At 36.9% G+C, this 26,402-nt stretch overlaps 1 protein-coding gene across 5 annotated transcripts in view; it reads left to right on the plus strand.

Moving 5' to 3' along the window:
- Invs (inversin) overlaps positions 1 to 26,402 on the plus strand; it is a 140,897-nt gene that overhangs the window by 30,132 nt on the left and 84,363 nt on the right. Inside the window, exon 2 of one of the 5 annotated variants that reach the window (XM_060379887.1) lies at positions 16,623 to 16,751. The exons of the other annotated variants lie outside the window; for them this stretch is intronic. The gene's annotated coding sequence lies outside the window, so the exon portion shown is untranslated. The remainder of the gene's footprint in view (positions 1 to 16,622; positions 16,752 to 26,402) is intronic. 5 annotated transcript variants of the gene reach the window in all.

The following is a 26,402-nucleotide window of genomic DNA, read 5'->3' on the forward strand; positions in this document are numbered from 1 at the left end:
GGTATCTGTGATAAAATCTGTGACCAAAAGTGTACTATTTGAGCTGGGGAGATAGTTCAGCAGATGAAGTACCTGCCATGTAAGCCTACGGACGTGAGTTTTCATTCCTAGAATCCTTGTTAAACAAACAAACAAAATTTTGCTAATATGGAGTTTGGTGTGGTGTGCACCGTAGACTTAGATTTTTCACCAAATCTACATTATTTAAGGTTCCTTCCACCGACTGATCAGAAGTAGGGGAGAAAAAGGTTATTAGGTAAAGGGGGTTGTACACCTTTTTAGAGGTAGTTCTTTGGGATGAGTCCTTTCTTTGTTGTACAGATACCAGCAGTCCAGTTCAAAGGCCAACACCAAACAACAACACAAATCAGTATGATTCAGAAGATTAGGACAAATCAGTGAAAGCTGAAAGACTCAGTTGGATTGCCCTGAGAAGTTTTCTGGAATGTTTCTTGAAAGTCAAGTGTCAGAGCACGAAGATCAGCGTAGTGATGTCAATCCAAAAAGTGATGTCTCACTCTGTGTGGGTTTCTGTATATCTCCTCTCCTGAGAGTCCACCTGCAGATGTTCTCAGCTGGCCAGAGCACACCCCTCGCAAGAGAGCTCACAACAAAACACCACATGCCCATTCATAAGCCAGCTTCCAACAAAATATCACGTGACTCAACTGAGTCTTCAAAGAAACCAGAAACTTCCACATTTCAGTGCACACCATTAATCCCAGCACTCAAGAGGCAGAGGCAGGTAGATTTCTGCAAGTTTGAGGCCAGCTTTCTATGTAGTGAATTCCAGGACAACCAGGGCTATGTAGAGAGACCCTGTTTCAAAACACACATACACACAAAAGCTGGTGTGACGGCACACGCTTATAATCTCCGTGCTTGGGATGCAGACAGGCAGATCCAGCATCCTTGCCTGATAGGTGAGCTCTAGGCCAATGAGAAACCCTGTACAAAACAACAAGGTAGATGTCACCTGATAAGTGTTATCTCAGGTTGACCTCTGGCCTCCACAGACACACATGTATTTGCTATTTGTAACTATCAATTTTTATGCATATGACCATGATTGATTTACAAACATGGACGAAAAACACTGCATAACTGGTCATGTTAGAATACAAGGTGAACAACTTTCTTACAGCTGGCCCATCTACCTTATAATGAATGCATTTAGGATATAGCAATGGTCATAGCATATAAATAGTGTTATTGTTGATACCCATGCTCATGTTATTATGTTTTTTATAGTACAAAATTATACTGTTAGCTTTTCTTAGGTTTATTAGTGGGGGAAACATATTCCCACAGTATTTTGTTTATATGTTAGTGCCTCATTATTTTGCATTGTAACTATCGTGTCTCTTTTTTTGCTTGAAAAAAACAAAAGCTTGAAACGCCGGGCATGTGCCTTGTTGTATGAATTTTAGAATCCCTCCAGGTATGGTATGTACAGCATATCTCTTCAAATGAATTTTAACTCCCTCCCACCCTCAGTAAAGCTAAGCATAGAGGCTATGTTTTACCTGATTTTTTTTTCTATTATACAAATACTTTATCTCTTTTGAAAAATTTCTTTTTTTTTTGTTTTACCTGATTTTATAGCTATAGTTTTAACACAGTTCTTGCCACTTAATAGACAGTACTTGTTTAATAAATACGAATGAATCAGTGATAACTTTATTATGAAAGGTATAGGTTTCAAATTTGTTAATATTTAAATTAATAGATATATTTATTCTTTTTTCATTTTTTATCACCTCCCTTTACAATTTTGTAAGCAGATTTTATAAAACTGTGCATTTAATTATAATAAACTGTGCATTTATTTACTTGTAAATAACTTTACTTGTAAATTTGATGCCTCAATTTATTTATCTTTAAGATGAATAAGATGAACTGATAATCTGTATTTTCTCTATAAGAGTTATGAGTCCTTAAACTCAAAGCACTTAATTGATGGGAGAAGTGTGTTCTCTAGGGATATGTTATCAGCATTGTTGCTTCTAGACTTCTGCAACATAGGTACAACCTGTGTTTGTACCACATAGGGTTCAGTTACAGACAGGTGGCTTTTGGCACATTGTCTAGTTTGGCATTGGATAAGGAGACTAAGCCCACCCCCCCCTCTGTCTCACATACACACACACACACACACACACACACACACACACACTGCAATGCTGCTGAAGATTGGACTTGGGGCTTCACACATAATAGGCAATTGTTTCACCCCGCAGCTCTAGTTCTCTTCTCTTAAAAAATTAATTCACTGTTCTTGTTGCCTTTGCATATGTATGGACTCTTGTTTCATTTTTTTATGTTGATGGAGTATTATAAGCATATGGTACAATAGGAAACAATGTGAAAGACATTCAAGTGCCTAACACTTAGAAGAAATAAAACTATACTTTATAGAAGATCTTTTAAATGAAGCTAAATAGAATAGATATTCTTAGAATCAAGTTAGCATCCAAAGTCCTGTTCCCCTATTTCTCTTTCTTTTAAGTTAGATTGAGTTTGGCAGTTTTAATTCCATGAATGTTTTTCCAACATACACTCACACATATAAGCAACATTATTTTATGGGTTCAAAATATTCAAATAAATGGTATGATGTGATATATATCATTCTGCAAATTTTTTAAATTGACCATTATGTTTTTGAGATTTACTTATATTGAAGTGCGTAACCCTGGTTAACTAAAGATTATATCAAAACACCAAAAAGACAAATGAAAAGGTATACATCATCATCAGTAATTAGGAAAATGCAAATTAACACCATAGGACTACTGAGCCCCTTGAATGTCTAAAATGAAAATGTGTGATAGTTGCTGCACCAGTCAGTGGCAGCAATGTGGAATAACTGAAATGTTCAGTATTTTCATGAGATTGTAAATTGGTGCATCCACTCAGGAAAACTATAGAAGATAGCCACCTACCAGACACACAATTATAAATTTAAGCTGTAGTAATGAACTCGTATTTCTACCAAAAGCTGTTTGAAAACAATCAGGGCTTTAAATTTTTTTTTTTCTATTTTTTCAGTGCTGAGAATTGAACCCAGGATTTTGCACATGCTAGGTCAGTGCTATATCACTGAATTATCCTACTGCCCCAGTGTTTTAATAATAGCTCAGATAATCTAAATACCCACCAACAGAAAAATAGGCAAATACATTTCTATGTGTTCCTGCTACACAATTTGGAAAAACAAAGTTTTTTTGTATACGGTGAATAATATTTACTATTGATATATCTTAGTAAAGCTGTGGTTAATCCTAAACAGCTGTATAACCAAATCCACCACACAGAGACTAGGATTTATTTAATTAATCTAGAACACAATGCTGGGCAATAGTTACTCCATCCTAAACCTCCAAGCCTGCATAGTTTCCTACTATTCAGATTCACCCATTATAATTGCTTTTAGTGATATCTTAGGTCCGGTTCGTTTCTCCACGTTGTTCCAAGACCTCTCCTGCAGCTTCTCCTCCTCTCTTCCCTCCCACTTTTTCTTCTCCTCCTGCTTCCTTCCTCTCTTCCCACTCTGAACCAGGATATCCCACTCTATCCTCTCCATTGCTCAACATTGTGGCTGGTTGTTTTAATTGAACAAATGGTGGCATGTATACACAAACTTGAGACAGGTGATGCTTAGAATAAACATCACAATGCAACATCCAGATTGAAACCAGATAGTGGGGGAGAGAAATCAGCATTTGAATGAACAAGGGTAAGGTGTATACATTCCTAAAGAACATAATACCAACAAAAGTCTCCTTAACCCCACCCTCCCTCCCTCTTCTCCCATGCCCCTTCTCCAGTCCACTGATAGCAGAGGTCCTCCTCCTCTTCTCTCTGACCCTAGTCTATCAGATCTCATCAGGACTGTCTGCATTGTCTTTCTCTGTGGCTTGGTAAGGCTGCCTCCCCCCCCCCCACCAATCAGGGGGAGGTGATCAAAGAGCCAGACACTGAGTTCATGTCAGAGACAATCCCTGTTCCCCTTACTAGGGAAACCCACTAGGTGACTGAGCTGGCATGGGCTACACATGTGCAAGGGTTCTAGGTTATCTCTATGAATAGTCCTTGGTTGGAGTATCAGTCTTAGTAAAGCCCCTGGGCCCAAATTTTTTTGGTTCTGTTGCTCTCCTTGTACAGCTCCTGTCCCCTCCAGGTCTTTCTATCTCCCCATTCTCATGTAAAGTATTATTTCTCAATGGTAAAATGTCTAGAACTCTGTAGTCATTACATGTGGGTAAGATCAGGGAGGATGAAACCAACACTGGTTTCTGGCATGCGCATGTAAGCCCTAAGGTTGCATTTCTCACCTGAATCATCTGGACTACATATGAAAACAGATTGCTGGGCCTTCTTTAGGCACTTTTAATTCAGTAGAGGCAACAAAGAGAGAGTTCACATCTCTGACAACTTCCAAGGTGAAGACAGCAATGCTGACAAAACCCATAGAGAACTGCTGGTCTGTTCTACCCATATCATTTGCTTTTATGTGTTCTTCCCATTTTTCAATGTTGTTAGACTTGTCTAGATATAAACCCCTTAGATTAATAGGTATTACTGGCTTTGGGTGTCATTATTTAAAAGGTAGAGTATCCTAATCAAGAGGATAATGAGAAAAGTTACTGAGTTCAGAGTGAACTAACTGAATGTTAGGTAGTTGACAGCTTCTGTGAATTGTGCTGTATTAGTTTGGATCTGCAAATTGAGGCCTGAACTAGAATTGTTAGTACAGAGGTCAGAGTTGTTGCAGTGCCCAAGTGTGGAATATAGAGGGAAACAGCATCAGAAATAAGATGAACTAATATTGAAGGTTAATTTAAGAAAAATAAGCTTATAAAGGAGAGAAAGAAGGAAGAAGAACTAGATGAGAATGGTGTTGCCAAGCTTGCCTAATCAGCATGTTTTAGGCTGTAAGAGACTCCAACTCAAACAAAATCAAGGTAGACAGTTCGTAAGGGAAAAACCACGGTTGACTTCTGGCCTCTACATGTACATATTTGCACACATATCCACTTACATGTACGCATACACACATACAAATGTGAAGGTTACATGGATGATTTGTGAATCCAAGCTCCTTGGAAAATAGGAGCAAAACATTCCACAGTATCTCCAAGTTAGTGATATAGTTTGGACTTAGACAAGTAGGCCTGTTTGTTTAGTGAGCATGGCAACAATTTAGAACACATCTGGTTATTGGTGACAACTAGTTATAAACTAGCTTTAAAACCAAGATTTCCCTGGGAAATTAGTCTCATTATATAAGTGGGAAAGCAATTTGCTGTGGGTTTCATGTTTAAAATGAAACCCAGAGTGAAATGTTTTGGCTCTAAAGCTGAGGAGACTAGATCAGAAAGTACATGTCCTATTTGAACCAATATCTGACAAGGATGATGAGGGGAAACTTAGGTCTCTAAAATAACATTGCTCCTGTTTACTGACTCCCAAACACAACACCGCAATTCTATAAAGCTCTCATGCTTAGAGTCTACGTACAGGGTAGTAGGAAAGCTGAAGTGAAGGGATAACTTAGTTCTTCACTGAATAGCAAGGACCGCTGCTTCTCTATCAAGTCAATATGGCATAATGAAAAAAAAATGGATCTGAAGTTTCAAGATTTATATTGCATTATAATTCAAAGACATCTGCTACCACAGGACATCACTGACTAGCTTGTGACCTGACACTGGTGATTTTACTCTCAAAACCTTTATAACATAGGGTTTATATTACTACATTACCTACCTCATAGAATTGTGAATATTTAAGAAATAAAATACCAATATTAACATATGTGCCGGAGACCATGGAGGTAAATGACTTGTGCATAATGTTTACAAACACAGAAGTTTGAGTATTACCTGAACACCATATATGTAATTGTTTTCTCAATTACAGTATTCTTTCCAGTTGCATTTAGAAATTGATGTGCCAAATAAAATATTTCATTTTAAATTGTCATTGAATTTATTTCTTATATTCTCAGTCAACCAATAAATATTAAAAGTAAACATACTTTAACTTTAAAAAGACTGAGACCTACATTTAGTAATATATTAAATGTACTTTAAAGTACTAAGATATTTACTGATGCTTTAAAGTAATAATAAAGTAATAATATAAGTAGCTTTAATTAGAAAAAGATAGTTAACTTGACGTATTTGCTAGCTGTAGCCTTACTAGAAAAAATATTTTAACATATATAGCTCTTTACACATCTAACTTTCAAATTAACTTTTTTCTTTAACTCAAAAAATTAGTTGTAAATTTAAGAACTGGTGACATATATCCCCATCCCTATACTTCATATCTTCTGACTAATCAATTGCCTTGTTCTCATGGCTCTTTCTCTTCTGATCTATCATTTCCCTGAACCAAACTGTTTAAATCAAAAGACATGGAAATTTTAAATCTTTGGATAAAGAACCTAATCAAATTGTAACAACCTTGACTTTCATTTTCAAATTATTTCTTTCCTGAAATTCTTCCAAAAACAAGTAAAAATACATAGGAAAAGACATCACTTATAGCCATATCTTGTACTTCTCTGTTTTATATTAATTCTGTAGGGTACAAAACATGATTTCTTTGTAGTTCTTATTCTAATAAAGGACAATACGAGACCTAACTTGAGTGAACTTAGGCTTCCATCCTTATTCTTTATTATTTCTCTGACATTTTTCACACTTGACCACTTGCCCCTCCTAGCTTTTGTTGATCCCTGTAATCCTGCAGTAACCTTTGCTCCCACACACACACCACCACCGCTACTCTAGACCTTTCAGTTGTTTTAACTCATGTCTTTGTTTCTAGAGTTAATCCTACTTCCTAATTTCAGACTTGTTTTTTCAGCGGTTGTCTTGAAATCTCTGACTTAATATCTTTCCAAAAATGTCAGCTTTAACATAGCTGAAACAAGCACTTGTCTTTTGCCTATATATAATCTGCCTGCTGAATTTTTTTTTTTTTAAGACAGGGTGTCTTATAACCTAGGATAGCCTGGAATTTATTGTATAGTTTTGATTGACATCAAACTTGTGATCCTCCTGTCATTGCCTCCTGGGTGCTATGCCACCATGCTTGCCTAACTTTAACCAAAAATAGCTCAGCAGCTAAGAGCACTGGCTGTCCTTATGGGGCACCCAGGTTTGGCTTCCAGCACCTACATGGTGGCTCAAAACTCTCTTTAACTTCAAGGTATCCAACACATTATGACCTACACGGGTACCAAGTACACACTTGGTGCAAATACATACTTGCAGGTACTCACACAAATACACGTAAAATAAAAACAAGTCCTAAAAATTAATATGTTTAGGTGAAAGTCTTATAACAAAATTAATTATTTTCAAGTGAACAAGTCAAGAGCATTAGTACATTCATGATATGCAGTCACCACTTCTATCTAGTTCCAAAGCATTTCTGTTACTCTAAAGCAAGTCTCTGTTCTTTACCAGTTTCTTCCTAATGCTTCTTTTCTCAAACCTTGGCAGCCACTGACATGCATTCTGCCTCTGGATTTATGAGGTAAAGATATTTCATACAATCAGATTCACATAGTACTTGAGTTTTTGTCCATGTAAATCTACTTGCATGTAGTAGTCTCAAGGAACAAAATGTTGAGATGATTATTTTGAAATTTTCTGATGTGATTCTAATGTGTAAAAACCTTCACTGAGCTTCATGGTGGTCACATAGCAGCAAATTCATTATGTGTTGTCTGATTTCTCTCTACTTGTACTGGGATATAATTTGGTCACGCTCTTTAAAGCCTTTGCCCAACTGTCAGGATTAGCTTGCCTTTGGTTTGGTTTGGTTTGCTATTTGCCTCACGTTCTTAGTGCTCCTGATATGCCAACACTAAGAAGAAACTCAGATTTCCCTTAGCATTCCTTCTGATTTTCACATCATTGTTCCTTGTCTCCTGATTCTTCTGGCCAAGAATGCTCCCCAAATCCAGCTTTCCCATCTCAATTTCAAGAAGTACTTGAGTGTTTGCTCAGGTTCATGGCTGAACCTTCGACTCCAGCATTTGTTTTGACTTTATGTTAGCATTCCTCTCAAACACAGAGGAGCAGACTTGAAGATTGCATTTTTAAAATCTGCATAGCTTATAGAATTTTGTTTTAAACATAATCTTGTTTCTTACAGCTATATTCATTGCCTAATCATCTTTATCTCTTCACTGACCCCTACTTTACCAAGCCATGAAAATAAAGTATCTGCTGTCTATGAATAGGTTCAGTGATCCCCACAAGCCCAGATTCCCATGGAAACCAATCAAAAACTAAGAGGAAAAGAAAGAAAATATATTGAATTTCCCTGAGACCTACAGCTTGTTTTTCATTAGACTCATGCTGGTTTCCTTTAGACTCTGGGCACAGCGCCAGTGAATATTTTTATGGCTGATAAAAAGGAACCTCAGATTCATTTACTTTCATTTAACCTTTTAAAAATTAATTTTGAATGTTACATCAGTTTCAAAGAAAACATGAGCATTAATTTTCTGATTGTCTTTATATGTCATAGGACTATATTTTTTCATATAGTTTTTCTTGTTTTTCTCTTGTTCATATTTTGCTGTTTAAAACTTTTTAAGGAAGAGTCAGGAGTGCTTATTATTTGTATAGAATGTATATTGTCCACCCCTGTTCACAGCATTTTTCCTTATGGCCAACCTTAGACTCTTTGCTCCTCCTTCTGTTATTAAGTTTCTTGAAGGCCCAAATGGTCACTTAAAATATAATAACAGGTAACCAAAACATCGATGTTGGGGGGTTAAGAGACTCGGGGAGTATATGGGCAGGAAAGGCAGGCTGTAATTTGATGAGTAAATAAATGATTGGTTGATTGATTGACTAATTGATGGATTGATTGATTGTGTGCTGGGAATTTAATCCAGTGTCTTCTACATGTTTGGAAGTTTGGAATCAATCTGTCACTGAGCTATCCCACCAGCACAAGTTGTATTTATAAATGAAATAATAAAAATAATATTCACTAAGATAATATCTGAGGCAAGACTTGAAGAAGATAGGGAAGCTAGCCAGATAAATAAGCATTTGTTACTAGTAGGAAAAACTAGAGGGATAAATCCTTAAGCATTGAGCATGCCTGGAATGTTTGAGAAGAGCAAGTTCCTGTCAGTTGACCCTAGAATGACTTAGTGAGGAGAAGACAAGAGGAAGTGAGAAAGGCAAAGAAATGATGGCTGGATCCTATAGGCCATTGTCACAAATATGAGGAAGCAGTAGAGGACTGAAGAAAGGATGATGTAATCTGTCATTTATCTTAATCAGAGGAGGGGTTTTTTTTCCTAGTTTCCATGCACTTTCCTTATCCATGCTTTATGTAATACGCTTTTCTGTCTGCTGCCCATCTTCATCCTTTCCCCAGATATGCATTCATTGTCTTCTCCTAAAGGCAGGCTATCTACAACAGACTATCGGGCAAATCCAGTGAGCCCAGAGCATATGACTATCCCATTGACTATTTGGCAGCCACCACTGATTCGTGTTGTAGGTTTTAAAAATATTGTTTCTAAAGCTCTTTTCTGTTTATTACTGATTGAACTATAGCCTGCATCTGTGTTATTGCACACTTGAACCCAAATGCAGTATCTCATTGTCCCCATGTTTTAAACTTTGCCAGAGTTACACAAGAGTAGACTTAATCATTCCTTCAACTATGTTTGTATCTCCTGTCTTCATCACTTATTATTACCTGTTACACATACAAAAAAAAAAAAAAGACAATTGTTTTCTACACATTTGATTTCCTACAGACTGTGAGCATCTTAATATGGAAGAGTCTTATTCAGTCTTTTTATTTCTAGGACCAAATATTTAACAACGAATGCTTGGTGAATTGATAGGGTCCTTTTAAGGTCCTCTTGATTCAGTGCAGATATCTCCCCAACCTACAGGCCACCACCATTCTCATCCTAATCTTCGATGTCAAAAATATATCCTAAGCACAGAAAAAAACTTAGCTATTAGTACTAAAATCAGCTTCACTTTTTTTTTTAATACTGGGGTGTGGGCATGAGGTTACTGTGTAACTCAAATGCTGATTTCTTTAACACTCCCTCCCCCCGTATCTGGTGGCAAACCACGCTCTGAGACTCCCCCGTTTTAACACTGTATAAACTCTGCTCCGCCATGGCAGCCTACAGCCAACCACTCATCGGGAAAAGAACAGGGCTGCACTTCCTGTCAGCCAGGGGACAGGGAGTTAGAGGAGAGGAAACAGGGGATTCAGCCTTGGGCAGAGACCCACAGGACACCAGGAAAGACGGCTCATCTGGAAAGGTACAGAGTGCAAGTATCCTGGGTTGTATGCAGGGAGGAAACCAGAATAGTTTAGAGGGTTAAGGATAGAGTAATAACTGCTCGGTGTTCGTGTTGTGAAGCTTGTTATAAACAAATATAAAGAAGTCTCAAGTATTTATAAGATAGTCAGTTTAAGAGTGAAACTAAGAGAAACGAGTATATAAAAATAACTATAACACTGAGGATTGAACCTAGGGGCTTGCAGCTGCTAATCAGTGCCCTACCACTGGGCTAACCCCCAGCCTGTTATCCTGACTAACTGAAAACATTGTTTTGTTTTGTTCTTTTCTTTTTTTAAAATTTATTTATTTTATAATTTATACAGTATTCTGCATGTGTGCCTGCAGGCCAGAATAGGATACCCAGATCTCATTATAGATGGTTATGGGCCACCTTGTGGTTGCTGGGAATTGAACTAAGAACCTTTGGAAGAACAGTCAGTGCTCTTAACCTTTGAGCCATCACTCCAGCTCCCTGTGTTTATTTTCTTATACGTGTTCAAACCATACTATCATTGTGGAATTTAATGTATAAGCTAAAGAACCCATTGTCACTCTGATTTTGAGAATGTATCATTCATTTGTTCAACAAATGATTAGTATTTACTTTGTATTAGGCATTGCACTATGTATCACTGTGTATTTTAAATTCACTCCATACCCAAATAGGGACTTTCAAAATGTGCCATCATAAGTTTAACATGTCATCAATAAAACTACTTTATTTTCAGAGAAAGCATTAAGAATGTACTTAGAAGCTGGGTGTAGTAGCACACGCCTGTAATCCCAGCACTCAGGGAGGCAGAGGCAGGAGGATCTCTGTGAGTTCAAGGCCAGCCTGGTCCACAAAGCAAGTCCAGGACAGCCAAGGCTATACAGAAAAACCCTGTCTCAAAACAAAACAAAACAAACAAAGAACAACCAAACAAAAAGAATGTACTTAGAGTTTATTTTAAATAATTTTAGATCTCAGAAGACATGTTTGGATTCTTTGAATATTTTTATTACAATTCCTTTGTGCCTGAATGTGTATGTGCATGTGTGTGCACAGGGATATGTGTGTGAATGTCAGAGGACAACTCTCATAGTAACGAGTTTTTTCCACTATGTGGGGCCCATCAAGCTTGGCTTGGCAGCAAGCATATTCACCCCCTGAGCTATCTCATTGTCCCTCATATCTTTTCTTTCTGTTTGTCATGTATTAGGCTGTCTCTGAAAATTACTTCTTAGTAACCTGAGCTAAAATGTTAGACAATACTTTGAAATAATGACTAGAAACTGTAACTGTATATGTAAACTGGTCATCACCATGTTGTAAAGACTGTTAACCATTACTCAGCTGGGTGCGTGTGGATGTGCCTGTAAACATAGTCGTGCTTAAAATTGTCATCTTGTTACATGATAATGCTTAAATATTATAAAATGATAAAGATAACAAGAAGACTTAAAGTGAATATGCCAGAAGTAAAGAAAAATTTTTTTCTTATTATTTTTAATTTTTGTTTTAGGTGTTTGAATGTTGCATGCACAGAGGCATATATATACAGTGTATAAGCCTGTGTTTAAGGAGGCCAAAAGTGGGAGCTGGAGTTACAGTTAGGAGCTGTTAAGAGCAAGTGCTCTTAACTACTGAGCCATCTCTCCAGACTTGCGGGAAAACCTTTTGGGAATCAAAATATAGAATAAAAGAAAAGACACTAATAAAGATTGCTGCAGAATGAGAAAAAAAGGCATTGAATTTGCAAGAAGATATGATAAAAAGAAGAAAAAAGACACATCATTTAGCAGCAATACTTGCAAGTTCTGTCACTAACAAAGACCCCCTTAATATCTGACAACACTGGGATGCAAAAGGCCAGTGAGCCTATTAAAAACTGAGCAAAAGAAAGAAATGAAGATGGGTTGGAGTGGTGTTTACATTGTTATTTATTCCAGTTATTTGGGAGACCAAGGTAGGAGGATTTCTTGAGTCCTGGTTCAAGGTGATCCTGGGCAACTCCAGGAGCAAGGGAAGGAAACAGGAGGACTGTGTGCCAGCAAACTGGCACCAGATTTCCACTGCTGGGAATCTTCATTACATATGAGTCTTAGAAATAGGAAGTGATGTATGACTGGAGATGTCAGACATTGGTAGAGTACTTGTCTAGCAAGCATGAGGCCCTGGGTTTGATCACCAGCACTGCAAAAGATGGATGGATGGATGGATGGATGGATGGGTGGATGGATGGGTGGATGGATGGGTGGATGGATGGGTGGGTGGGTGGGTAAAAGGGAAAAAAACAGGGTTTCTGTTTACTTTGATTGATTTTTTTTTTTTTTTTTTGAGACAAGGTCTAACTATATAGCCCTGGCCAGCCTGGAACTCATTATGTAGACCAGGCTGGCCTCAAACTCATAGAGCTATACCTGTTTCTGCTTCCCAAGTGCTGTAATTAAAAGCATGCACAACCATGTCTGGCAAGGATTTTAATTATGTGTATGTGGGTTTGGGTCTGTGCATAAAAATGAAAATGACAAGATGTCAGAGGCCTCAGATCCTGGAACTGGAGTTTCAAGCAATTGTGAGGTGCCTAACATGGGTACTCAGAACTGAACTCAGGTTCTCTGCAAGGTAGTGCATAATCTTATCCACTGAGCCATCTCCAGTGCAGCTTGCTAATAGTGGAAGCCTGTAAGCAAATGCAATTTCTGAGGGTTGAATAAGCCATATAAGATAATGTCTTATACCTATTAAAATGAAGAAAATTTGTTATGTAATAATGTAAAATAATCCAGCATTGAAAAGTAAGTTCAAACTATTGTGTATGATAGTTTCATATTTAATATGCAGCAGAGAAATTCACTTAAGGATTAATATTAGAAGAATAAGACAAATTTTGAAAAATATACATGAACTTGCTTTTCAGGAAAGAAAATACAGACAAATAGATGAGAAGTGAATAGAGAATCCTCCGTAATACAAAAGAAGATAGCATACAGAACAGGTATAGACAGCCAATCGACTTCTCCCAATACATCCTGTGGTTTTATTTTTGATTTCTATAATTATTTAAAAACCACTGTTTGCTAAGGTCAGTTCTTAAAGTTGATGAAAGTAAAACAAAGAGACCTAAGTATCTATTAAGTTGTATTGACCACAAGAGTAATTATTCAAATAACTTTAAAACAGTAATTTGATTCTGCAGTCCTAGAATGACAAACTGTAAACGCCTGAAAGACTTCATGAGATTGTAACCCATGCTGATTGTGATGGCACATGCCATTAATCCAGCACTCAGGGAAGGGGAGGTGGGTGGATCTCCATGCGTTCAAGGCCAGCCTGATCTGCAAAGTGAGTCCAATATAGCCAATGCTATCCAGAGAAATCCTGTCTCGAAAACAAAACAAAGCAAGAAGGAGGAGGAGGAAAAAGAAGAAGAAAAATTGTAACCCATATCCAGTAAATGTACTACTTGAAATAATTCTTCTATTATTTGGAGATACCAACACAAATAAATGGACCAAAATTTTAGTGTAGAATGAAACAAGTAGAATTTTATATTAATTTCATTAGTAAAAATTTTCTGTCTGAGCTATACAAACACATAAAAAAGTGAAGTGGTAATTTTTTTTTTTTTACTTAAGATTCATGTGTTTGAATGTCATAGCTCTGTGCACTAAGAATCTTAAAGATGACTAACACAGTATTGATGATCACACAATTTGTGATCTCTCAGTACAACTAAGAGGAACTAGAACTCCATAGAGACATGGAGACATGCTTACAGATAGGTAATGTATGGATTTCTTGTCAAACTGAATGGCAAGAATACAGCAGTGTCTACTTGGGATTATACCAGAGGGGGATAGAAGCCAACATTAAGGAGTCTCAAAGTTAGACAACCTGGACAGCAAAAAGATGACAATTGCCGTGGATAGAAGAAACATATGTAGCTTGTTAAGTTCTGTGTGCTCAAAATAATATGAAAGAAAAGTCATTTTACGGGTTCCTGATAACTCAGAGTTGAAGAGGAATCATTGCTCAGGCAAACTATCTGCACAAGCTGTATTTCCAGGCAAATAATAATTAATGAGCTAAAGTGTTTTAAAAAATAGGAAAAGAATGGGTATATATTTTCACTACTTTGGAACCGCCAATAGAAAAACAAATCTGGACAGTGGTCATCAATAAAGGCTAAAATCATTAGGAAGAGAGACTGATGGAGAACACTATAACACACCAAGTGGACAACATCTGAACTCTCTGGAGATTCCTAAGATTATGAAAACAAAGGAAGTACACATCAGATGTCCTCTGATGGGAAGGGGGAACTACCTATGATGTGTTCTTGCTCAAACAAGCTTCCAGCTCTATCCATCTTCAGGTAACATTCGGAAGATTGGAACATGTTAAATGATAGCATGAGGTGCTATGAGCCCTGCTTTTATGTATCTGTGCACACATATTTTAGAAGTTAAGAGTTTACACAAGTTTTCTCAACTTGAGTTCATTCCACAGTTTCCTTTCTTTCCTTCCTCCATCCACATTTGCACATCCTTTTCCTCCCCACAGTGAGATGTCTCCCAACATCATCAACACATTTATTCACTCCTGAAATAGTTTCAGAACAGTCTCAGAATTGCTTCATGCATCACGTTACAAAAATACCAGCTGAGTAAAAATACTACTAACTTTAGTTAGAGCTCTTCCCCTGTGACTGAAAGGACAATTTCAGCAGGTACTCAAATTTTGTGTTCACAGGTTATTTTAGTAAGACTTTCCTCCTCTGGTTGTGGTACTCTCTGTAAATGTAATGTTGTTTGTTTCAGTTTGGTCTTGTTTTTAGGTTCCCCTTCCTTCATCCTTGCTAAGTTAATTTTTGTCAGAAGTCAAACTTCAGTGAAAGGTAGCTTCAGACAGTCTTATTCCCATCTTTATTTTGTTTCCATTTCTTTATTCCATATAGACAACCTTCTTTGTTGTTTTCTGGCTTATTTTTCCTGTGTTTCATAGTGTATATTTTCTTGTTTCTAGTTCCTGGGTTTCCTTTTTTAGAATATTTTATATGTGGTTAGGTGACTTTTTAGCCATTTGGGTCCACTGTGATTATTATATCATAAGAATTTTTTTTGCAAGTGACATAAAATGGTAAAGATAAGGATATCAGTTACCTTAGGCACTGAATGGTTTGATATAGGAAGTAATAGCCAAGGTTTGTCAGCCCAGTGACATCAGCAAAGACCTAAATTCTATGAATTACATATAGACCACAATATCTATAAACAAGACAACTAAATATCTTTATCTTATTCACCTCTGACCAAAGAAAATTGGTGTCAGACTCTTGTCTGTCCCTTTCCTTCCAGTTTGAATCCAGTCCCATTAAACAAATTATCTCTCCATGATTGCTTATATCAATCAAAATTCTAGGTTGGGAAGTATTCAGCCTCCTCTAATAGATATGAGCCACAAAAATGTGAGTTCTGCTACCCTAGAAGAAGATGGGCATCCTTCAGTGAGACATACGTTCCACAGTCCTGGCAGTGTTCATTTGATCACAGAGCTTTGTGTAGCAAGCCGCTTTGAGAAGCACTGGCCATAGCTACCATATGCTACCTTTGGCATTCCCTCTCACAGTGTGGCTCTTCAGCACTAAGCTACAAGAAAGCCAATGAAATAAACTTTTCTTACAACTGAGGTGACTTAATTTTCACCCTTTGACATCCTTTCAGGCATTAAGCAAATGTGGACATTTCTTATTGAGTGCTCCCAAATAAGGAAATACTCAAATTACTCAGCTTTGCCAGTAACAGTTATGAGCGCCTCCGAGCATGTTACTGAGTTCTTCGCCTCATATGCTTATTGAAAAGTATAGTGATGATAGCTCTGGTCTGAAAACTAGAAACTTTGTTGCATATTGCCTTCTGGAGCGGTGTCTTGGCCATGTCCCAACAGAAATCTCTGAGATGGGAATCCAAGTGGAAAGCAAATGAATTTTATTTAATTACAAAAATCAAACCCTGTGCCCTGTGTTCTTCCCAGGAGGTGGAGGTTTTAGCATTATAATCAGGGTGGGCTGGCCTTTGACATCTTGTTTGGAAAGAGTGCTTCTTTGAGCTGTGCTCAGGTGTTGTTTAGTCTCAAGTGAAGTTGAGGTCTGGTCGGTACTGTGGAGCTCATGTTTATTAAATTAAACAAACTAAATCTACTGCTAGAGACCAAGCAAGATGATAAGAAATGACTGTGCTAACCCTTGGCTCTTGGGGTTCCGGTGTGTCTTTTCAGATCCGTTTAGCCAGTAGATACTGGCTAATCATTAGCTACTTTTCTGGACTATAACAATGAATACAAGAATACAAAAAAAAAAAAAAATCCTGATTTAATGCAACATTTGTTGGTGGAGAGCAAGAAAAAGTAAGTATTTTGAAATAATAGAGTATCATGTCATGTCAGATAAGGATACATATTATGGGAAAAGTAGGCCACCTGGGAGAGCCAAGGAACCTTGAAATTTACAAATATAAATATAGTGCTCAAGATAAGTTATGTTTAAGAAAGTAATAGGCATGCAAAGACTGAAAGATGCTGAGAGAATAAATTCGGCAGGGAAGGGGAATAACAGGCATGAGGCCCTTAGATGAAAGCATGAATGGTATTTACCAAAAATAGTCCACAAGGAGCCCACTGGTTCCTGTGTTTAAAGATGTGTACAGAAAGTCAGTAAGGCCATGTGCTAGTTTAGGATCCTGCTTTTAAACGCTCTACACTAAGGTAAGGTTACTGAAGAGTAATTACAGGAAATATGTGCTAGCATACATATTTTTTCTTAAAAGAACATCATTTTTAAAACATAATTGTGAGTTGGAGAAATGGTTCCAGAGCTAAGAAAACTGGGGCTGCTCTTCTGGAGGATCAGGTTCAGTTCACAACGCCCACATGGCGGCTCATAAAAAACATTAATTCTAGTCCCGAGGGATCTGATACTACTGTGGTGACTTTCTCCGGAAGCAAGCACTCACATGGCACACAGACACATATGCAAACAAAATACCCACAGCGAGCGCTTAAAATAAATTTTTAAATTTATAATTGTTAAAAACGTAATCATTATGACTTTTTTAATTAATAAGAAGCTTAGTGTGGTAGCGTACACTTGTAGTTTTATTTAGGGTTACTATTGCTATGATGAAACACCATGACCAAAAGCAAATTGGGGAGAAAGGGTTTGTTTGACTTACACTTCCACATCCATAGTCCATCACTGAAGAAACTCAGAACAGGAACTCAAACCCATAGGGAAACCTGGAGGGAGGAACTGATAAGAAGCCATGGAGGAGTGCTGATTACTGGCTTTCTCATAGAACTTAGAACTTACATGCTTTCTTATAGAACTTAGAACCGACTGCCCTGGGGTGGCACCAACCATAATGGACCAGACCCTCCAACCTCAATCACTAATTAAGAAAATGCCCTACAGGCTTACCTACAGCCTGAGCTTTAGAGGCATTTCTTTCTTTTTTTTTTATTTTTACACACATATTTTAATACATATGAAATAGTGAAATAATGCATGTACATAGATATATATGCTATTATGCATTGGATTAATATACATTTATGTATACTGCTTTTTGGAAACAGTTTCAGAAATTGTACAACATTTAAATGACTTTTTAATTCATCTGGTTTAACTAATGTTCACCTACCTTCACACATCACCTCTGAATTGGGGACATGGCTAAACTGTTTACCAAATGGGTTTTCAAGCCTGGCTCCACAGTTAAAATTAAACAGGGCTAATCATTCAAACACCATACTTTCAGATGACTAATAACTCCAAGCAATAAACTGTGAGAGGCATTTATTAATTGAGGATCCTTTCTTTCTAATGACTCTAGCTTGAATCAAGTTGACATAAAATTAGTCAGCACACCTGTCACCCCAACATAGAAAAAACTGTCTTAAAAACCCAGGGCTGAGAATGTGATTCAGTGGTAGAGCACTTTGCTGGTAGAGCACAGCAAAGAAATAAAACCAATGAATCAATACCATCAATGACCAAGTTACCATTTGTCTGGCAAATATAAGTAGTTTTGTTTGGACATTTTATTTTGTGACTGATTATGTGTTTAATTTTTTTTTTTAATCTATAGATCCGTCCTTAGTCTCTCTTCTTTCTTTGTTCTGCCTACAGCTCATTCCCTTGTACAAGTGTGTGTGTGTGTGTGTGTGTGTGTGTGTGTGTCTGTCTGTCTGTCTTATCCCTTACCCTAACGTAACCTGCTGTTTTAGTTTGAGTGGATTGTCTCAGTAGGATGCTGTTTCTCTCCCCAGGTGTAATTAACCCATTCCTCGGAGCTCTTCTTCCCTATAAATTAGTTGTTGGCTCTCTAGAGAGAGATTTAATTCAGACTCAGTCTTTATCCGTTGGTAGAGGGAAACTATTTCATTGTTATGGTGTGTTTGCCATCACAAAGGAGGTGATGTCTCATTGCCTCTGTTTCAATGTCAGAAGTTAATTGCTGAAACTAACTGACTAGAGCCCTTAGTTCACTGGGAAGTGCACAAGGTGATACTACAAATTCTGTCAGCCCTTCCACAACTATTTGCTAGGCTAACTTGTTCTAGATAAACTTTGCCTTACTACTACTAGGTGCCTCAGAGATGCAGTTTTTTAGAAAAAAATAATAATAAGTGTCTCTTTTTCCTTTATTTACCAATTTTCAGAATTGGTAAATATTCAGAATAATGAGTGGTTTCTTAGCATCCTAATTGCAGGACCTATTTGGGTGGGAGGGTTGTTTTTAAATGTTATTCTGAGTTAGGCCTAGAATTTTGGTATTAACTTAATATACTGTTGTTCTTACCAATATTTTCCTCCACATGAAGCCAGTGTTTGTTAGCTTACTTCTTACCTACTATGTCTAAATTGTCAAGATTCATTTACTTATTTACTGTTGTTCTACACTAAAATTAGCCATTTCTTCAAAGGCTTTTCTTTCAGCAGGAAAAAGTATTTGGTGCCCACAATCTAGGTGTTCATTATTACTCAGACTTTACAATGGACAGAACCTGAGTAATTTTTAAGAAATAAAACTTGATTTTTATCACTTTCCTTTTTAATTCCAGAATTAAAAGGAATTTAAGGTAACTTATCTTACATGTGTATTCCATTTTTCTCATCCTACTGTAAAAGAATATATTACATCGTATAGGAAAATCTTGCCTTCAAGTCATTTTTAGAAAATTTGGCTTGACATTCCTCCTTTGAGGCAAAGCATAGCATTTTTAATATAATGTTTTTTAATCTTTGAGAATTTCATATGTATTTTGATTGTATTCACTCTTACCCCTCCCTTTGACTCCTCTTATATCAAGCCAAACTCCATTCCCCTCCCAACTTTGTGTCCCCCTTTTTTTTAAAAAAAAAAAAGTCTGGTTTATGCCACTTATATACTGATGGGTGTACAGTCACCCACTGGAGTGTAGTGAAGCTACCAGAGGTCCCTTAAAGAAAACTGACTCCTCTTCCCCCAGAAGCCATTAACTGTCAGTAGATCCTCGGCTATTCTGGTCTACATTTCAGCATATAGACTGGCTTGATCTTGTGTAGGTCCTATGTAGGCATCCACAGCTGCTCTGAGTTTTTGAGCAATCCTGTCATGTCCAAAGACATTGTTTTGCTCCCATCCCCCGAATCTCTGGCTTTTACAGTCTTTCAGCCCTTTCTTCTTCACTAGTCCCTGGGCTTTGCTGGGTAGAGCTGTGATATGGATGTCCCATTTATGGCTGACCTCTTCACAGATGTTCATTCTTTGGCCAGTTGTGAGTTTCCACATTAACCACCATTCACTGCACAAAGACACTCCTCTGGTAAGGCCTGAGTGTTGCACTAATTAATGGGTGTAGAAATACAAATTTAGAGGAAAGGTTGATATTACGTCCATTTAGCAAAAATGGTGGTTGTATGCTCAACCATTGTGCTTATGAGCTCAACAACCACAGATTCTTAGCCTGATTCACAACACTAGGCATGCGTTTTCTCCTGTGGCGTGTGCTTTAAATCCAATCGGAAAATGTTGTTTAGCCCCAACCCTACAGTGGTAAATGCATGTCACTTTATCATCCATTGGCATATCTTACCACACCGGTTACTGTTCATAGGGCCACAGCTGGGTAAGTCTGTTGATGGCTTTTCTCCCCCAACAGCCTACATAGCAGCTTCCAGTACTATAAAAACTAGCCAGCAGGAAGGATGTTTCCTGGTCAGTACCAACTTGGTTTCTCCATGTCCTGGACAAAACTGTGTGGTATCTTCACCAATATGGTCTTCCCACAAAATTCTAGGAGGCAACCAAAAGCAAAAAGAGGAACAATGGGAATGAAGGTTTAAACATTTTTAACAGACAGGGGAATTTAGCTTAGTTAGCGGGTATTGAGTTCCCATTTCCTGCTTGCCAGTATGAGACAGAAGTCCACCAATAAATCTCATTGACACTACATTCTAGTTTTACATAGAATTCAACCACCTTTTTCAGCATAGCATTTCTACTGCTTCATTCTAGCTATCATGTTGTGCTGGGTTGTTACAGCTTTCACTTTAAGTTGATTATGATAAATATTAGCTGGTCTCTTGGTCTCTGTTCCAGCTCCTTGAGGCTGTGGCCAACACACCAACCAGAACAGTCCCTTATAACCTAAGTTCCGTACTCTTTGAGGGAATCCCATTTCAGAGCAAAAGTCTGTTCCTCCATATCTATCAGTTGCAAATATTTAGGCACAGCCAACCACGAATAAAAAATATTTACAAAAAAATGCATGAAAATATAAAGATTTTTTTCTTATCCCAATTCTCCAGGATCAATACAGTAAAACAACTGTTAACATTTAAAGTGTACTAGCTATTATAAATAACCTAAACATCATTTCAAATATATAGGTTAGATACAAATACTATAGAATTTTATATAACATACTTGAGCATCTGCATATTTCAATATCTGCTGGTGTCCTGGAGCCAATCCCATAGAAATTCTATGGGCCACTTTTTTATATGACCTATAAGTCTTTACATGTTGTGAATTCTTTTGTCTTCATGGCCTTGTTTCTACTCTTCCCTTGTTCTCTCTTTAAGCCACTGGCTTCAGTGTTTGCTCTAACAATCAAGGACTGTTTTCATATTTGCTCTCTGTCTAGCAGCCTTGCTAGTCCAGTAGGAATCTCTGTGCTGAACTCTTTCACTCCTATTCTTTACAGGGCTCTGTATGCCAGTAAACCCCTATCTTAGCTAATGGCTCTTTTCACCTCAAAACATTATTCTCCCAACTTAACTTTTTCCTCAGCATTGAACACTACCTAAAATAACGTTTGATTTATTAACTTACCATACTTCCATTAGAATGTAGCAAGTGTCCATGAAGCTATGGAATTTGCTTGTTTACTCACTACTTTATGCCATTAACGACAACAAGTATATGGTTGATACTAAAAAATATCTGTTGAATGAATATGATTACAGTTACAGATTTATTAATTTTCCCAATAGCTTACCACTTTTACATTATATACATACTTTTCATGAAAAATATAATGACATTCTAGTTGTCTAATAAAATATTTTTTAAAGAAACAAAGTCTTTGCTTTGCTAGCTGGCTTTTTCTCAGACCTTCATTCCCACTCCTGTGACTTTTGATTGTTCTTCATAGAATACTTCCTCTCTTGAGACCACAAATTTCTCTTTCTTTGCTTTCTGCCCTCTACGCTTTTCTGGTTAAATAGCCACAGACTGTCCCTTTGTGCTGCCTCTCATTGGAAAGTGAATCAGTGCAGCCTAGTGGCAAGCAGAGGACTGAACATTTGCATCTCCAGAATGTTTGTATTGACAAATGGCAGTCAGTTATTGACATTTATGTCCCTTGGTGATACTTCAATTGGCTTATCTTTGCTGGTCAAATGCCTTAATTGTTCTGGCCTTTAATTCAGTCAAAGTCAGAGCTAGAGCAGAGGGGAAAGGGAAGGAGCCAGTCTAACAGAGCATCAAGCTTGAGCTAGGAGGCTGCTGGCAACGATCAGCCTGTCATAATGTTATGATTTGTTCATTTTTATACCATTTATTAGCCTTTACTTGTTGTGCCATTTGGCCTCCAGGGCAGATAAAGTGCTGTCTAATTTGGTAGGTTTGCTTCTGTCAGAGCAGCCTCGACAGGGAAGGTGTTAGCTGCAGTGACAAATAATCAATAGCTGTCGTTGTCATGAGGAACGTGAGCAGTTGGGCCTTTCATCTAGAGGATTAGAGGTCTAATTGGATTGAGAATAGGGAGGGTGGGCTGTTGGGTAACCCTGTCAGCCTTGTGAAGCTGTCAAATGTCAGCCCTATTCATGGTGAAGGGAATAAGGAACCGTGTGCCGCCTCAGAATTGAGGCGGAAGGCATGTAAAAGCCCTTTATACAAAGGAATAGATACTGAAGTTGACTCAGCTAACATGTCCTCTCTTTTTATTTAATTAGATATCTCTTTGGATGATAAATCTGTATAACCCAGATGATATTTTAAACTTGGATACATAACAACACATGTACACCACTATACAGATCTAGGTTGGATCTTTTTGTTTTAGACAATGTTAGACTATAAACCATTTAAATGGAGATTAAAAATGAGACTTTATAAATTGTCCTCTTATGGCCAGTCTTAACAAATGACGGGCATTTTTGCAGTAATTTAGGGAAAGAAAATGAGACATTAAAAGGATAGATGAGTTAATAATAAAACATGCATGTTTGAAGTTATTTTTATCTGTAGTCATTTAGAAATGTGGGACTTCATGAAGCAAAGCCTTTCATTTATTCCTACATGGGACACCCTAAAAAATGGGACTCATGAATGGACTAAATTGCTTCTCCAAAGTAACGCCATTCATTTTTTCTTCTGTTAGTAAAGTAAAACACACTAACAGTACTGGATTTACCATACCAATGTTATCATATTTAATTTAAGCTCTTCTTTTATAGACATACATACTTACTCTATCTTCAGGGTATTATCAACGAGGAAAAAATATATAGTTTAATATCTATAGATTGTTAAATAATGAAAACATGGAGATATTGGACAAGCAAAGTGGGATCAGACAATAAAGGATCCTACATGAAGAACAATGAATGGATTAAAGAAATTATTGAAGGGTTAGACTTAAAACTTAAAGGTTGGTAGTATAAAGCTAAAGGCAGATTATTTGCTGCTAACTCACCACTACTTCTTATCATCCAATTCAAATGCCTTATACTCTTGAACTGCACCAGTACATTTGACCTTATATAATGTCTCCATGAATCTTCTTTCCCAAATATTTACCATATAGAACAATGGCAAAGGGTTAGACCACTGGAAGTCAGAAACTTTTATGTACAATGTCATCTAACTATAGCAAGAACCCACAGACTACAAAGCCAAGCTTATTTCTGCATGGCTCACAATAGCCAGGTCATAGATTTCACCTATGTGTCCATCAGTGATGATGGATAAGCAAAAATGTGATCCACACACACACATACACACACGTTTTGTTCAGGCAACTGAAAGCTTCTGTAAAGCAAAGGATACTGTTGTCAGAACAAAACAACAACCTACAGATTGGGAAAGGATCTTCAACAACCCTACATATGACAGAGGGCTGATATCTGGAATATATAAAGAACTAAAGAAGTTAAAAGGCAATAATTCAAGCAACCCAATTAAAAAATGGGGTTCAGAGCTAAACAGAGAATTCTCAACAGAGGAATATAGAATGGGAGAGAAACACTTAAAGAGATGCTCAACATCTTTAGCCATCAGAGAGATGCAAATCAAAACAACCCTAAGATTTCACCTTACACCCATCAGAATGGCTAAGATCAAAACTCAAGTGATAACACATGCTGGAGAGGTTGTGGAGAATTGGGAACCCTCCTCCATTGCTGGTGGGAATGTAAACTTGTACAACCACTTTGGAAGTCAATCTGACACTTTCTCGGGCAATTAGAAATAGTGTTTCCTCAAGATCAGCTATACCACTCCTAGGAATATACCCAAAAGAAGCTCAAGTACACAACAAGGACATTTGCTCAACCATGTTTGTAACAGCTTTATTCGTAATAGCCAGAAAATATTTTGTTTTGCATGGAGAATAAATCACATAGACAATTATTGGGTGTTTTCTCTCATATATGGCATCTATGAGTTATGGAGAATGAAATTAAATGGAGTGTTAGGGATGTAGAAGGGGAAATAGGATTAGAAAAAATAAGAAAGGATAATAGGTGATCATTGTGATCAAAGTACATTGTGTGTGTGTGTGTGTGTGTGTGTGTGTGTGTGTGTAAAATCCTAACAAAGCCTCTTAATTTATACAATTAACTAAATGTAAGATACCTGGGTATATACTAAGACTCTATTTCTTTCTGAGTGCTTTAGGCAGCTTTTAAATTTTAAACACTCTAGGTTTTTATTTCTTATTCTTTAAATTTGTGATTATACTTCTGTCCTATGGGGATTAAAATAAATTAATGGATTTGAAATGACTTATATTAACTTCGATTCTGTTAAGGGAAATATATATAATCTAAAGAGACTCAACTGTGTTAACAAAATGGAATCATCTTTGAGTGTATATAAGGGTATTCAAGAAGACTGAATCAGCCTCTTTAAAGATAAATTTTAAAAGTGTTATTTTACTCAGATAGGGGTTCTAAGAAGACTGTTGGACTCTTGCTCATGAATCTGACCCTGTTATTCTATATTATCACTCATGAATATATCTACTCCTGTTCTCTGAGTTTTTCAAATATAGAATCCAATCATATTTATCTGTGTATCCCTATGAAATGCCTTTCTCAAAATAGATTCTAAAGAAATATCTGTGAGGAGTAAAACAATGAATTCTTGTTGGTACTATCAGAATTAGGTCCATTTTGATAGTGAATATTCTTTAATCTTTTTTCCTTACTTTCAGTTTTTAGATATAATTTTACATGTCTTTCAGATCTTCTGCAGTAGCAGTGTATTTACAGTCTTAGCCACTGAGCCATTTCTCCAGGCTCATCAGAGACGTTAGCTGGAGTTTGGGTGCAACTAAGTTATCTTTCTGTTGAAACAAAAACTTACTACTCTTCAGGGTAGTATAACAGAGTGTATCTAGTGTCTCTGCAATATTAATAAAGTTCAAAATATTTTTAAACTTATTATATATCTAGACGAACCGGAAACTATGGTCCATGGTCAACAGAAAATGCAACAATAGAGAAAAAAAAAAACATCAGCGTTGTTCCAGATGCTTAATTAAAAATACTTTAAAATGATTCTTTTAACTTTGTTTAAGGATACAAAGAAAAGTGTCCATATAATGAACAAGTGGGATGTCTTCAGGAAAATGGAACATATAAGGAGGAAGTAAAGGGAAATTTGAACTAAAAATACAAAATTTAAAATAAAGTTTTATTGCAGATCTGAGATGACAAAAGGGACAGTAAACTTAAAAGATAAATCAATAGAAAGTATACAACCTAAGGGAACTTAAAACATAAATCAATGGAAATTATCTAACCTGAAAGTAAAAGAGGAACGAAATGAGGGGGGAAAATGAGTCTCTGTGATTTGTGAGGCAATATTGAGAGATCTATTTTATCTAAAATTGGATTCCTAGGCTAGAGATTTTGAAATAGAAAAGTAACTGAGAAAATTATAACAAAAAAAAAATGCCAAAAGACATGAGTTTAAAGTTACAGAAAGTTAGTGAACTCCAGTAAGACAACTACATTGAAAAGCCCACTTAGAAGCTCCCTAATCTAATGTCAGAAAATGTGCGGTAAAGAAACAATCCAGGAGGAGCATGGAGAAAGGCACTCTCCATATGGTAAATGGTGAATGCAAATGGCTTGCCATTGCTTCTCAGCAATAAATCTACTCTAAAAGCAGTCAGTAAATTCGCTGCATTTTTCCATTGGTAGCCAAAAAACTTTTTTCTTCATAGAAATAGAAAAAAAAAATCTGAGTTTTATATGGAAGCACAAAAGTTTTCAAATAGCCA

The sequence above is a fragment of the Meriones unguiculatus genome, chromosome 3 (genome assembly GCF_030254825.1).
Source record: "Meriones unguiculatus strain TT.TT164.6M chromosome 3, Bangor_MerUng_6.1, whole genome shotgun sequence".
NCBI lineage: Eukaryota > Metazoa > Chordata > Mammalia > Rodentia > Muridae > Meriones > Meriones unguiculatus.